We start from the raw sequence: 8,532 nt of genomic DNA on the forward strand, positions 1-8,532 counted from the left end.
GGGGTGTTGGATTAATTTTGTATTCTGATTTAATTGATGTTCTTTTGTATTTGCTTGATTTGTTTGCTTGCTTCATGTGAATCTATGAAAATGAGAAATTCCTATCATTTTGTTCCTTACGTTTGACCGTAGCATGCTTTATTTTTGTTCTTTAGATATTTTCTAAGTCTTGTGCATTGCCTGGCCTCAATGATATCAACTATGTGAAATCTATAAGTATAGAGTAGGCGTTAGAAAAATCAACAAGGCCTGAACTTCTCTTAAAAGACGAAGTTTACTTTCTAACGCGTGCAAGCTTCAAGTCTTAAACTCCTTTCGAACTCTCAAAGCCTTTTTGAAGTTTTGTTTCTCTTTTAACAATGAGGATTTAGCTCGTCTCCAAATTTGGGATGAGTATAGCTCATCTCCAAATTTAGGGATGAGGGAAATCCGAGTTAAGACGCATCAAATGAGTACATCATAAAGAAAAGGGAACAAAATAAGAAAAAGGTTAAACGCAACTCCTCTGTCATTTCTTCAAAAGAAAAACTTTAAAATGGCATAAGTTAAGTTGGAAAAGGAACATAGCCATAGTTGGATGCTCGCATGACACCCGTGGGGGCAAGCCAAGATAAAGTTAAGTCTCCTAAACCAACGCCTCCCATAGAACTCCTCTATCTAGTCTGAAGAAAATATATCTTGAAACGCATGAATATTAGATATGAGTTTAGTTGTGAAGGGTTCTCATCCGCAGTTGGATGCTCGCATGACACCCGTGGGGGCAAGCCAAAACGAAAGTGGGATATCTGGAACAACTCATGGGTAAGTGAATTCATAATTTTTTTTTCTTTTTATCTGAAATTTATTTTAAAAAAACATCTAACGCATTGCTGGTTTAGAAAAAAACGAGAATTTTTTGAGAAACGAAAGGAGTTGTTGATAAAAGGCCTGCTGCATCTGAAACTGAACATTAGTCCTTTTAGAAAAGAGTCAATCTGAGTTGCGTTTTCCAAACTCTTGTCTCAAACTTATGACTGAATATGATGAGAGGCGAACTCTGCACACTTAAGACAAAGGAGATAACAAAGAATTATTTTGGAATGCTTAAGGACAAGCATTGTTCAAATTTAGGGGTGGTGATAACTTGTAGAAATACAAGTTATTTTTACTCTTAAGTTGGAACAACTAAGGTTTTTAATGATAAATTCTTCTCATTTTTAGTAGAAACGTATGGAATTACTCAAACAATAGCAAACTCATGCAAAAGAAGTTTTATTACTAAATACTGCAGCGCTAACGCTTTGTATTGCAAGATTTTTACAAGAAGCTAACGCATAGTCAAGAAGTGTCGCAGGGAAAGCTCTAACGCATAGGCCATGCATCGGAGGGAATTCAATGCAGAGAAGATTCATTAATCCAGGCTGATTGTGTCACATCACCACTTGCAAGTATGGGCACCTGCAGCAGGCGGCGTCTGAAAAGCTCTCGAGAGTCAGGCAGCTGACCAGGGCATGGAATTTAATATTGACTAGGGTATGGACTTTAATGTTGCCCATTCACCAAGTGGACATGATCAACGCCTATAAATAGATGAAGTCCCTCTAAAGTTCGCAGTGAGAAAAATTATTCAGTTCAGAAATTATCAAGATCCTTACCCTCTGTAATTAGTGTAGTCATAGTTTAAGCTGTACTGTGGTGCCAAGACGATCAGAAGGGTTGAGAACCACCACCACCACCGATCAGGGAGTGCAGGAAGCCAAGCTTGAGAAAGACACTTCGTTCTCTTCCTATACAAGTGATTGTACACAATAGAATTGAGCCAAAGAGATACAAAAGATTGTACTCTACGGCTTGACTCGGTTCCTTTCATCTCATTTATCACTTTCGTTTCATTTGATTGAATATTACTTTTGTAAAGACAGTTTGCTTCTTTATAAAATTCATATATTTGATCCATCACATATTTCTTGTTCATGTTGAATGCATTCATACTTTATGCAAAACTTCATTTCAAACACTTAAGCCGACTTGATCACTTGGTAAAAGCATCTTAAACTTAGATTATTCGAGAGAATAACTAAGCTGCATAAAGTAGGACGCCTAGTACAGCTAGAGATAGAATTACTAGTGTTTATTGCATTCTGTGTTAGACACATGCACCCTAGAGATAGGTTTTGTATGTTATTTGCATTGAGAAATGTTGAATAAAGTTTAGCGCATAAACAAAAGATAAGCAATTCATCCCATCTCATCAACATCACATTCTGGTTTGTGTACACTCATCTTAGACCGACGCATCCACTTACATTAAACTCCATTTTCGCATGATCCATCACTCACCACTCAACTCTTTTGTATCATCTTGCACAGGCACAACACTTAGTGTAAATAACACATTTCTCTTCATATATTTAGGAAAACCCCTACAATAGATACAATGCAAGGTCTGTGTTTGTTTAACTGAATCCCTGAGTTCGACCATGGACTTGCCAGGAGCCTAAATTAGATTTATACTTGGGTCTGGTTTAGGAAAACTTGAACATCATTAAAAGAAGTGTTGTGCGTTTTGTTGCATCTCTCTAACGCACTAATGCGTTACAAATACTTCAACGCATCACTTATACTTGGAACTTATTCTTCCAATTTATTTTATACAATACACTCCTAGAGTGAATCACGATAGCAAAGAACAGGGCTGATTCCGGATCTTGAACATAGTGGCCACACCCTCTCTTGGGAAGAGAGGACTCAGTCACAGTAGGACTACGATTTATTGTTCATTAGAGGAATCAATGGTACTTAAGGAGTTAGATGTAACTATAAGGGGAAAACGGTAATTTGGCCTAGTTATACTTACGAGCGATTTGTGCACATGGAATTTCCTCAAAATCCCATACTCGACAACTGCAAGATCCCAAGTCTAGCTTCACTATAAACTTTTTATCTCCATCCATTATCTTGCATTCATGTTGCCAATGGGATCAACCTAATAGATAAATGTGAGAAAGGTAATTAGTATTAACAAGTATTCAAGAAAAAAGGCAATCACTGTCTATTTAAGATAGACACTTTACATACTTGTCTATCTGAGTCTATCTATTGATAACTTCGAATTAAGATAGACATTTATAAAGTACTAATGATAGATAGACGGTGATAGGTGACTGTTCTTGTCTATCTTAGATAGACAACGGTAGATAACTATCCCTATCTATCTAAGATAGACTGTGATAGACAACTATCACTGAAAGACAATGATAGTTGTATATCACTTTCTATCTACGATAGAAAGCGATAGAAATTTTCTAAGGAAAATGGATCACACCTGGATTCATTTCATTCAACTTTTCAAAAAAAAAAAAAAAAACCTTGGAATCAAGGTGTATGATTTAAGTGTTTCACTTTTTAATATCTTTTCTATGTATTCTTTTGCCCTCCAAATTTTGTACGAGCCTTATGGATAATGTCTCTAAGAATTAGATTGATCAGTAGACATGAACCTAAAATCATCTATCAAGGAATTGTCAATTACTGATGAAGAAGTTTGCCTATGACAACTCCAAGTTGTATTTAACGGACAGTCATGGTTAGAAATGTACTTCCTAAGCATCCACAACTTACAGTTCATATACCAAGATGCCCAAGTGTGATCCCTGAGCCCTAATTTCTCTACTTGTGTATGTTCCCTATTGAGACCAGTGTGGTGAGTAGGTTGATGTGAGAATTAATGTGTAATTTTAAGGAAAAGGGTGAGAAGTTAGAAGAAAAGTTTGAGTTTGAAAGCTTGACTTTTGGGTGAAGCTAGAAGAAATGGCTAAATATAACCCATGCATTGGAAGCTAGGAAAAATGGCTAAGTGTTTGCCCATGCGTTGGCCTTGTGCTAAGCGTTGGAGTTGAGCCAGAGGCGTTGGTCTCACTCATTTGAGAGGTTATTTGGGCATTGAAGGAAGCTAAAGTGTGGCCGAGAGAAAAGCTATGTGTGGGAAAGGCATGCGGCAGCCAAGTCTTGAGAGGTTAGCATGCATCCGGCAGCTTCACGTGTGCGCAAACGTGGGCGTTGGGCGTTGAAGTTGCGCGCGTTGGACGATCGTGTAGCAATAAGCAGCGCTAAGCGATGTGGTAGACAATCCTGTAGCTGTGAGCAGCGCTAGACGATGTGAAGTATTGCATTAGACGATAGCGCTACACGATGGGCGATAGCGTTAAACGATGGGGCATTGGCACTACTGATAACGGGCAGAAATGCACGTTATCATAGTACTAAGTTCTTAAACAATGTTGGATTGCATTCATGAAATATGTTAATTTGTGTCCATTAAGCATCAACTTCATAATATTGCGGTCGTATGCGTTCAGCGCATTAGAACAGTTGAATTTCGTATTTGTGTGCAGAATATGCATTGACGCAATGTAAGAATTGCGATCATAGAAAATCATTGGTCGAGCGCAACTTCACCACAAAGCTTTGCGATGATCGTGCTCACAAACATTCGCCCGAAAAGGATCGCCGCAACTTGGTCAACGCAATATGGTGGGCGCATCTAGGTGAAAGGCCAATTGAGCGCGATGGGACAGAAAGCTGATGACAATCGAATCTAAATTAAGTTGATAGTCGATAATGGTCACAAAGTACATTCAGCTTTTCGATGACAATTATTCGGCGCATCAGTTAGGAATTAAAGTTGTCCCATCTGTACAACCATGAAAGAGAAGTCACCTTTCATTGTAGATACTCTATAAATACCAAGAGCATTCTTCAAAGAAGGGGTTCATCGATTTTACAATCTTTGTTCCACAAGTTCACGCCACTGTCCATAGTTTTCCTTTTCATTTTAAGGCGGAGCAAGAGAAGAGTGGTGGCACCGGAGATCACTCAGGGCAACTCGAGAGAGAACCTTGAGGCGTAGGAGCAGAGAGTGGGCTGACTCTCGCGAAAGCAAGATTATCATTTTAAGCACGAGTAGAAAAATAGTGTAAATGCCTGGCAGCAAGAGATTGCTACCAGGCTCTTTATTCTATACTTGCATTGTTATTTTGTACTTCATCTTCATATTTATACAATGGAAGTTCTATTTCTACATCTGTTCCCTCTCTTAATATGCATGAGTAGTTAAACTAGTTGAATGGGTTGAGAAAAACTAAGCTAACATGACTTAGGAAGGTCATTGTTTGCGATCGTCTTGTTTTATGCTGTGCAAAATACCCTTTAGAGTTACTCGAGAGAGAGTCTAAAGAAAGAACTTAATGACTCGAGAGAGCTAGGTTAGAATCTGGACTCGAAATCTTAGAGTTGCATAAACAAGAGATAGGGACTTAGAGATAAGCTTTGTTTGTCAACTTGCATCGCATGCATCCTAGAGATAGGAATGATATTATGTGGTCGCCTTATTTGTGTGTGTGTTATCCTGTCATCGCATAAATAAGAATAAAGGCTTATGTGTAAGTCCTATAGACTTATTACATATATCGCATGCTTTCTAATATTAGAAGTCGTAGCATTCGCATTGAGAGATGGTTTACTATTGTATGCATGTTGCATGATCGCAAAGCATACGCATTCTAGGAAGTGTTAGCCGAAACCCTTCTCAACCCATTCATCGCATCTCCCGTTTATCAACTCTTTTCAAACTACGACGCATTTATCATTTTTTCATCAACGCAAACAACAAACCCAACGATTTATTTCTTTAACTGGCTACCGCAAAGTTCTTCATAAAAATTACTAACGCAATCTGTTTTCACAAGTCCCTGTGTTCGACCCTAAACTTACTAGGAAACTCAGAGTAATTTACACTTGGATTCCGTTGGGGAAACTTGAGTGCACAACGAAATTTCAACAACACATATCATCCATATTTCCATTTCATAAAACCAAGCATCAACTACACGATCGGCATCAGCGCTAGACGATGACGTTATGCGATGGCGCTACGCGATGGGCATGGGCGCTAGACAATAGTCTTGATGCATTAGACGATGGGCATCAATGCTACACGATGAGCATCAGCGAGATCTACATGATGTGTGAGAGTTGTGCCATAGGCTGTGTGCTGCGCGATGGGTGAGAGCGAGATCATTGGGTGACAAGCATCAGTGTGAGGTCACTGAACGATGAGCTAAACGATGGGGCGGTGAGCTAAACGATGGGGCGGTGAGCTAAATGATTGAACTTTTGTTGATCGGTATTAATCACCGATTAAGAGCATTAGTTATCTTAAGCACCGAATTTAACTCCATGAAAGCTGAAGGTTTCGTGTTATGCTTTAATGATAAGTGGTGGAAAGCAATATAAAAAGGGGAGGTTGAACTTCAAACGATCAATTTGATCATTTCCTCCGTATAAATTTAAAGATCTTGGTGTCATTGAAAAGCTCTGAGAGTCTACTTTCAGAGATGACACTGTCAGAAGAAGTTATCATAGGAATAAGGCCGGAGAAGGAGAAAAAGGACCAGAGGTTCTGTTCTCGGGTGAATCCAAGCCATCGTTAAAGAATTGAGTCTCCAAGACAAACCACGAGGAGTCTGAAGCTGAAATTTTAAGGATTGACACCAGTGATAGAAGCATATCAACCCTTGAGGAGTAGTCCTAAAAGTTGTAAGTGACTAAATATTTACAATGTTTTAAAGAAACCATGTTTTAAAGAAAGATTATTCTCATGCTAGCTAGTTTTACAAAGTAAATTCCAAGCAAACCATGAGTATGTTTTAAATGCATGCCATGTATGAAAGTTTATTGAAAAATTATTTATGTGTGTTTAATTACACAAAGCATATGTTAGCATCTTTAAAGACATGTTTTCTATATATTATGCTTTACATGTTTTAAAGAGAAAGTCATAGTATGACTAGTTTTACTTGAAATTTGATACCGAGGTACATTTAAGAAGGTATCCAAGTAGCTCGATACTGAGGGACATTTGAGAAGGTACCTAAGCCGGAGTACCTAAGGTATGATGGTACTCAGTTATAGTCACGTGCACATAGGTAGTGAAGGTCAGAGATCGAGCAAAAGGGTTCTCTCTTGACTAAGCAGTTGACGATGGGATTAAACCACAACAGAGTTATTCTCAACTAAGGAACAGTTAATGTTTTATGATGAAAATAGCTTTATATGCTTTATGTTTGGAAAATGTTTATATTGCAATACAAGGTTACTGTAGAAATTTATATTTTAGTTTGATCTCTTTATTGAGACTTATGCATGAGAATCAGTTTTCTTTCTTAAGTCACTCACTAGACTAGCAAGCTCACCTTGTTTTCAAATGTTTTTCTTTCCCCCAGGTAGCGGTCAAATCCTCAATAGGTAGCTCTGCATCTGCTCTGCCACCCAAGGATAAAAGTTATTATAACTCGTCTGCTAGGTGGATACTGTAAATATTGTACACATGTTATAATATGGGGGACTAAGTTTTGGGTACCAGGACTTATGAAACTTGTAATGTAATCTCTATAAATGTTTTGTGTGTAAACTTAATGTTTTTTACCATAGAGGCAACCCTTGTGTATGAGATTGTATGTTGGTATCAGATTATTTCCACTAGAGTTAGTAGGCAGTAAGTGTTAACAAAAAGGTTGATAACTGCTGCAATCATGTCCTTTCCTAGGCTAGAGTAGTCTGGGTGGGGGTGTGACACCTAGCATATCATTTATAACCTTCTTGTAAACATTTGAACACGACAAACTTCGAATTTGATCTTATAGTCCTAAATTGAAAATTATTCTTCACTGCACTTATGTAAAAACACTTTGAAAGTACTTCTTTATTTTCAAATACATTGTTTTCCTTCAAATCATCATAAAATATATATATATATCTCTTATAACTCCATCATTTGAAGAAAAAGAAGAAGAATCAAAATATAACATTCTATCACCATCGTCGCCTATACTACTAACAGTAGTAGAAAATCTTTCTGAAGAACAAACACTTACATGAGTAATTAATAGATGTCTACTGATTGCATTTTTAGCCAAAGTCATATACCAAAAAAACATATTTGTCCTCTTTTATTGGAACCACAATTTGAATACTATGTTTATCAAAATCCAATAAAATTGACAAATTACCAACCCATCTAATTGAATCTCGTCATCTAAACCATTGAAGTCTATCGGGTCACCTACCAAAATTCCACCAACCTCATAATTCTTATAGAAGTGATAATCATTTCACTGTCCTCCATAAAAAACAACTATAGGAATAGGCATGGTATTCTGCCAAATGAAAAAAATATATATAAGAAACTCATAATGAAAATATCATTAAAATTATGTAAGAAACTCATAATAAAAATATCCAATAGTGATAGATAGAAATAGAGTTCTATCTTTGTCAAGATGGAGTTCTATCTCTATCACTAGATAGACTTCTATCTCTGTCTATCACCAATATACCCAATCACAATGATGAGTGATAGACAGAGATAGTGATATATGTTGTCTATCAATGAATAGTTCTATCTTGCTGATAAAGTACAATACAATACAAAGTAGTGAATTCAATTCAAAACAAAATAAAAACAAAACAAAGAGATGGGCAAAGATAGGCTTC

This window comes from Benincasa hispida, chromosome 6 (assembly GCF_027475165.1).
Source record: "Benincasa hispida cultivar pf3 chromosome 6, pf3_genome.v1.1, whole genome shotgun sequence".
In the NCBI taxonomy this organism is placed as follows: Eukaryota; Viridiplantae; Streptophyta; class Magnoliopsida; order Cucurbitales; family Cucurbitaceae; genus Benincasa; species Benincasa hispida.